The following is an 8402-nucleotide window of genomic DNA, read 5'->3' as shown; positions in this document are numbered from 1 at the left end:
AGTTCAAATTCTGTTCATATCTTTTCTGGGATAAGGTGTTTTACTTTTCTAAAGATCAGCTTCCTTCTCTATAACATGAGGCTTCCCCCTCCCCCTACCCCATGAGATTAAAGAGAAAGTATCTGTTTGGTACCTGACATCAACTAAGTGATCAATAAAATATTTATTTATTCAGAGTTTAAAATATCTGAAAATTGCTCAACAACAATTGGCATCTGTAAAGAATGAGAAAGAAATGCGGTAAAGTTGTTTTAAAGCTCTTCTTTAAAAAGTCTAATACGGAAACATACTACTGATATCTCAGCACTGCAACTCTGTGATAGGTACCCAGTTTTCATACGCTTACAAGTTTTCTTTTGAGTTGTCACTGTGGTGAGAAAATCAATATGTAAATTAACTTAACCAATATAGGAAAGTACTTTTGTGGGCTGATCTATCTAAGAATATACCATACCTTATTCCAGAATTGGTCAGGGTGAAGACTATTTCATTGTTTTCTCCCAAACGATTTTCTTAACTTAGCTCTTTGGAGAAAGTCGAGACATGAACTATTAAAACATCTTGCTAAATATTTCTCACAATGTGGTTTAAATTGTTTTGTCTAGTCAAGATTTTAATGGCTTAAATAAAGGGGCTTCTATCACTTCTCTTGGGGAAAATATTCAGTAGAATAACATGAAAGCTTCCACAACACAGAATTTTTATCATCTTTGGAGGTATAGATAAAATCATTCAATTGTACTAACCTTTGCATGGTTACTTTGATAAAGAAATATTCTTTGGGGGTAACACTAAAGTAACACCTATGAAAGGACTACTTCAGCTACACACTGAGTAGAGGAATGCTAGCAATATATATCTCTAGGGAAATGGACTGCAGGCAGCAGGTATGGTTTTAGGCATCCTCTTAAGGGAGGATGTGTTTAAATGCGGTGTGACTGGTGGAAATGGTTAGATTCACACTTCATTTGAGTCTCTGAATGTCTCTTGACATGCATCTTGAGTCATGAGTACACATTCAGGGTTGGCCATTGTCTGAACATTGGCCCTTGTAGGTGGAGGTTAAATGTGATGGTCAAACAACTGAAATCCCTGAGGTGCTCAAACAAGAACAAAACTGGAAATAAAAATTAACAAATTCAAATGTCCAGTTTTCCAAAATAGTGCTATGCATGTAGATGTTTTTGAGGGTCTAAGTGCTTTGCTATAATAGTAATTTCTTATTATGTTGCTACAAATAAAATCATTATAAAATATGAGTTAAATAGAAAGCACCATGATTGTGGTTTACACTTTCAAACATGTGGTATTTCTCATCTGTAGGACTTATTACTCCATAAGGAAGCACTGAGGAATGACTGAGAGCATGTATTCTAGAGGCCTGGGCTCAAATTATGTCTCAGGCTTTTCCTAGCTGTGTGACCTCAGGCAAGTTGCTTAACCTTTCTGTGCCTCAGCTTTCCTAATCAAAAAATTGGATAACAAAAGCACCTATGAAGTAGGATTAATATGAGAATTAAATGAGTTAACATACAGTGCTTGGAACTGGGTCTGGCTCTTAATAAATATTAGCAATATTTTTATTTATATAAGGTGCATCTATCTCCCTGCTGGAATCTAAGAGGCAGAAAGCTGTCTTTATTGTTATTTTATTCTCAGCATGTACTATAATGGTACACAATATATAGGACTGCTAAAAATGGGTTCATCAAACCAAATGTAACTGATAAAATTTGTTGGAATAACAACAAAAAAGAATAAGATTTTGGTTAATAATTATGTATCAATGTTGTTTCATTAATTGTAACAAATGTACCACACTAATGCATGATGTTAATAATAGGGAAAGCTCTGTGTCTGGGCTTGGTATATGTAACTCTTTGTACTATCTGCTCTATTTTTCTGTAAATCTAAAATTATACTAAAAAAATAAAGTCAGTTATGCGGAAAATAAGTAAAGTGAAATAAAGGATTAAAATGAGATTCAGTCTTACTAACTTCATGGTCAAATGGCAAAATGGCTGAATTAAGACAGACTGAACTAAAGGAATTAGGAAAACCTGAAACTGAAGAGTGTCTTGTCTGAACATCCAGGCTCTAGTCAAAAGTGTGACTGTTTAATACCACCAACCGAAAACAATTAAAAGCTCACTTGGGAACAGTAAAAGGCCTAATTTGATAAAGATATGGGCCATGGAAATATTATTGACAACAATATATGTTACAGTTTACATTTTATATTAAGTTGCTTTGCTTGTACATAAGTCTTTCCTAAAATAACAATTGCAACCTTTTAAGAACACTGAGGATATATCTAATAATTAAAAAAAAAACCTCCAGACTGAGTTAAAACCAGTAAATGCCAAACTGATTCAAAACTGGCACCCTTAGTAACAGGTGCTTAATACACATTTAGTGAAGGAGTCGAACTGAATAAGGGGATATACAAGGCTGTCTTAGGAATGTTCTTCCTTCAGTGAAATGGGGTCACAGGTAGAATTACTTTGTAAGAAGCACAACAATTACACCCCCAAAATTTTTTTCTAGAGGTTTTGATTTAACAAAATTATAAATTCACAGCTCAATCATATATGAGATATGGACTGTTTATAAATATATAAAAAATCATCACAGAAAGATTATTGGAAAGGAGATTAAGTATAGGTATAATCTGGGGTACAATTTTGATTTTATGATTAACTCATGTAAAGCTTTAATTCTATTCAACATTTCCTAATTTTTAAGTAGAGAAAAACATAACCACCTGCTTTCTCCTCCACAAGCATTTTTCCAGAATTGAGGTACTGAATATAAGTTGTTTGTAGTGTTTTAAGAGAAGAATAATGTTTAATTTAAAGTAACTTAATAACCCTCTTTATTCCTACGCAGACAGAAAACCGTTCAGAAAGATAACTGGTACCGTTCCCATCATGCTCTTTGCGGAAATATAGCAGACCTATAGGTGTCTATGTAAAGCTTGTGTCCTCAAAAGATCTTGATTTTGATGTGAAGGCAAAGGCAATAAAAGACGTAAAGCAACTAACCTGAGCACCTTCTAAGTGCCTAGCACTGTTCTGGACACGTGGGGATACATCAGGAACCAAATGGATGATAACCCCTGCCCAGTGGCGCTTACCTTTCTTCAGTGAAATAAGCTAGGTTGCATGACCCAGTTTTGTCCTTCAGGTATAGTGCCATAAGAATGGGAAATGTTGGATTGCTAGAAAATGTGTGGTGTTTTTATAACTAAGCTGTATTTAAAAGAAGGAAAAAAATGGAGTAATCTCTCATGTCAAAAGAATAAGTGTTCAAGCAGGGTTAGAATGGCATGACTTGAGATGGGAATGTGTGTTGGTGGTGTCCTGAACTATTAGTTAATGACCAATATCATTGATCTTGAGAAATGACAAGAAGACTTTTAAAATACTTTCTTTACTCAAGGTCCTTTTCCTTTGGTTTGTATTTCAAAAATTATAAATCTCCCTGCTTCCTGGTAACAACTATCAGCATAGCTCCTAACTGGGCCAAGGCCATTGTACTTCTCTTTGAGAGTGTAACAATGGCATGGTGGAGCTTTGAGCTTAATACAGAGACCCTGTCAATTCCTTTAAAAACTTTTTATAAATTTGTAAGGTCAAAATAATCTACGAGATTATAAATATGCAATGGGTCACTTGTGAAATGTACCTCTGAGCTTAGAGTCAAAGACTGGTTTTGATCCTCACCTGGCACGACAATTACTAATGGTAAAACCTTGGGCCATGATTTAGCCTGAGTCTCCGTTTCCTCATTTGTGAAATAGGAATAATAATAATGTTAACATTGTTTAAATCATAGGATATTTTAATGAGGATATATATATATATGTATATGATAATATATCTGGCAATATATATTAATATACCTGAGAATATACATTATCATATATATCATAAAATTTTTGAGGGACAAAATATGTTAAACATATTTGTCTTATAGTCTGTGAAATAAATATAACTGGGTTTTCATATATGATATTTAATTAAATCTAAGATGTCATAAGCTGTAAGTCACACATTATTTTACGTATCACTATAAAAGAAAAAGACATTGTCAAGTAAACTAGGACACAAAGTTAAGAGGCATCTTAATTTCAGAGATATTAACATCTGCAAAAAAAGTGCGTCTTATTTTAATAGATGGAATGTGGTAAATTACACTGTCCCCTCATTTAACTTATATATGTGTCATTTCAGACTTAACTATTGTCAAAGTAGCATGGTTTTTAATTCTTCAATTTCCATATTCAATTTAAAAGGTAGGAATTGAAGAGTAGTATACTGGTGGTCAAGAACCTAGGTTCTGGCGTCACAGACTGAGTTAGAATTTACTTTTCTGCCATTTAATCAGCTACATGATCCTTGCTAAGTAACTATTACTGTTATCATCATCATAATTATTACTGTTATGAACATTCTTTATGATATGAAACAAGTGGCAATCCTTATAGTGACTCATAGTGTTGGGTAGAGAAAATTAATCCTATCCAAGAATATCTGAAAAATTTTCTATTGATCACAAAAGAACTGAGTGAAAATTTACTTGATTCAAGGCAACCACATCTCCATTTCTGGAGAAACAGCTCAGAGCTCTCATGCTGCTGACAGTGGGTCAGAATCTGTTGGATGAAATGTTCATACATACATATGACTACAGTGCGCTAATAAATCATTTCCTCCAAATGGTGCTCCTGTCATCATGTGCATCAGTTAACAGTACAACAGTTCTCAGAAAATATTTGGAACAAATGTGCACTCTTTTAAAAATATGTTATATTTTATCCAAACCAAACACTGTCATGCTCATTTCAATTTTATTCACAATATGTAAGAATATATTCTATTTTTGCTGGAAGAAAAAATATTCAATTGAATTCAACATATTTTGTCTACTGTGAGCCATAACGTAATATATAAATGATATGTAAATCATTTATCAATAAGTCCAGGATGCAAAAAATATATATTTCATCCTCTTTTTCTTTTCAGATTTATAGAAAGGAGCAGCATCTTGACTCTGTCAACTTGCATACCACATGGGGTCGGTAAATTACTAAAACTCTCTGGGCTTCAAATAAGTCACCCACAGATATGGATTATGCGGATAACAGGAACTCAACAAAAAGTTGTGAGAATCAATAGACAATATAAAAGTGTCTGCTAAGTAATAAATGCTCAAATATACTAGTTGCTATCGCCTCCTCTTAAAATGATGTAGGCTTTATTACGCTTTCATTCTGGATTCTTCAAAGGGCCAAGTCCTTCATTTTGAGACTCCTGGAGATTCACATATGGCAACTCTCGGTGAAAATTTGGTAGCATGAATGAAATACTCTTTTCTACATATTGAAAATATGTTTTCATCATGAACATTGAGGATGCTTGGAAGCAGGATCACTGACCCTTTGTGAAGCCTAAGCTAAATACCACACTCTTCTTAACGCCAAGAAGCAGTTGGGTTTATTAACGCTTGCACAAATGTGTGTATGTATGTAAGGGTGTTCCCTTAGATAAACTTTGCTACTCAATTTGGAAGGCATGGCTGACCCTTAGTTGACCTGCTACATGAGGTACAAATCAACTGGGTAATGGAGGGCCTTTTTGCAATGTCAAAACACAATGCTCATTCAATATTCTCTGGACTGCTCCGGGCATTGTAAAAGCTGTAAGTTTTTAGATCTTTGATCTCTAGCCTCCAGTTCGTCCCTGGTCCCATTTGGCTTTCTGTAAAATTAAGTCTCTCAGTGTGGCTGTCCAGAGTAACCACAAAAGAATGTGGCAGTAGGAACAGTTTCTCTGGACAATTTTTCACTGAGGTCAGCGGTGAGTCTCTGGCATCCTGATACTTACAAACTTCTTAGTGTGACAATTTTGGCATCAATTATCCAGAGAGAAGCATTGTCAGTGCAACAGGAATTGGCCCATGTCAAGCTGACAGAGTTACACTGCCAGGTGAGGGGGACTGCTGGTGTATAAGTCTTCTTGCAAGGAAGCCCAATATTCATTTGGCTTTGTCTGATAAAGAAATAAATAACATTTGTGATTCAGGATCATATTGTAACCTTAAAAAGTCTATGAGTAACAAAATTAAGAAACATGATTCCAAGAGTGTCAATATTTTTTTCTCAGCATTCAATTCAACTTTGTTCTTAATTGCACAGACCTCACTGCCTGAGTATGTCAAATTCACTTTTTCCTTTCCTTTTTGGATGGCAGCGCATGGAATGCCCTTGTATAAACACAGCTAGGGCATGAGCACAGTTCCACTTCATTTCCTCAACTCTTTGTTTAGCTCTTCCCTCATTCTCCTGTGTCTGCATTCCTTGACAATTGGTGGATTCAGTCAGCATCACGCAAGAAGGTATATAGAGGAATTTATAAAGGCCAATAAATAAATTCAAGCTAAAATAATAATGATAAAAAAGTAGGGGAATTAGTCTGGGTTCTCCAGAAAAACAGAAACAATAAGCTGTATATATAAAGAGAGAGATTTATTTTAAGAAATTGGCTTATGTCATTGTGTAGGCTGGCAAATCTGAAATCTGCAGGGCAAACTGGCAGGCTAGGCACCCAGGAGAGAACTGATATGGCAGTCATGAATCCAAGGGCAGTCTGAAGACATCACTTCCTTCTTTCCTCGGGGACCTGAGTCTTTTTCTCTTAAGGCCTTGAACTGATTGGATGAGAACCACCATCTTAGGAAAAGTAATCTGCTTTACTTAAAGTATACTAATTTAAATGTTAATCACATCAAAAAAGGACCTACACAGCAACATCTAGACCGATGTTAGACCAAACATCTGGGTACCATAGCCTAGCCAAGGTGACATATAAAATTAACCATCATAGTGGGATATTCACTTACAATAACTGAAAGAACATTCAGGCTCTAAATTTTAGTAAACAAAATACATTTTACTAAAAAATGAAAATATAATTGCAAAAGTTTTTAAGTCAGTACAAAACGAGTATGATATCAGCCAACGCTCTGAGAATATTGCAGGACTCAGGCCAAAAAATTAATATAAATCAAAGTCTCCTACCTTGCTTTTGAATTCTATTTTGGATCATCTCTTAGAGTCATCTTTGAGGCCACTCATGATAATTTGTTTCATATTTTCTTCTAATGAATTTTATGGCTAAAAGTCGTTGTTTCGACTCATGAACATAACAAAAATGTAAGGATAAAACATACAACTTTCATTTCACATATTACATTCAAAAAACATTTTTTGAGCTAAATATAGCACATACATATTTCAATATAAACGATATACAATTATGTCTAAAGCAGAATTTAAATGAGCTTTGGGAATAAAAGTAAGCACTTTTAACTTTATTTCCTGGGCATGTTATTATCTCAATCCCTAAGAAAAGAGGAGACATCCCAGGAGTTAGCTGAATCCTAATGACTCTTCTAAATAATATCGAAAAAGCTTGGTTTGCTGTTTTGATTCCTGGATTTTCAAAATTGTTTACTTATTAAGCTCTCTTATTTGATTTCTAATAGTTGGATGGAATTATCAAAGATGCAACCAGCTTTCCCAAATGATTGAAATAAGAATCTACCTAGTGGCAGATGACTAGAACAAACTTTTAAAAATCTATCTTGTTTATTTCAATAATAAAAATCTTGAGTTAAAATACCAGAAGTAGGGCTTCCCTGGTGGCGCAGTGGTTGAGAGTCCGCCTGCCGATGCAGGGGACACGGGTTCGTGCCCCGGTCTGGGAAGATCCCACATGCCGCGGAGCGGCTAGGCCCGTGAACCATGGCCGCTGAGCCTACGCGTCCGGAGCCTGTGCTCCGCAACGGGAGAGGCCACAACAGTGAGAGACCCGCGTACCGCAAAACAAAAAACAAAAAACAAAAAACAAAAAACAAAAGTATATTCGACTGGAGGTAGTCAGCAATGAGGAGGTGGAATGAACTTGAACGTGTAAGCAAAGGAGTAGGAGTAGGCGGAGCAAGAAAATGAAGGAAGTGTCAGCAAGCACAGGATGTGTCACAATTCTGACCCTGTTAATTTAAATTGCTAAGCAATTTAAATTATGCAACCCTTATCGTCAAGGCACTTCATAAAAGAAAATAAAATTAATTACCATAATATTAGGGTGATTTCTATTTTGCTGATGAAGAAACTGATGAGAAACACTAATGGCCTTTCTAAGGCTGCAGTTGAGCTTTGACAAAGCTGGGATTAAAGAAACAGCTCCCTGCCCTGTCTTCACAGGCACTTCTCTCTCTGGATCCTGCAAACCAGCACAAATGAATCATCAAGAACATTGGCAATCTGGCTGCCACATGGAAATAAGCGAGCCGTCAGGCAGTTGGTGGTTCAGTCTGGGTAATGCACAGCATAAATT

Source organism: Lagenorhynchus albirostris, chromosome 12 (genome assembly GCF_949774975.1).
Source record: "Lagenorhynchus albirostris chromosome 12, mLagAlb1.1, whole genome shotgun sequence".
In the NCBI taxonomy this organism is placed as follows: Eukaryota; Metazoa; Chordata; class Mammalia; order Artiodactyla; family Delphinidae; genus Lagenorhynchus; species Lagenorhynchus albirostris.
Note: the sequence above shows the minus strand (reverse complement) of the source record.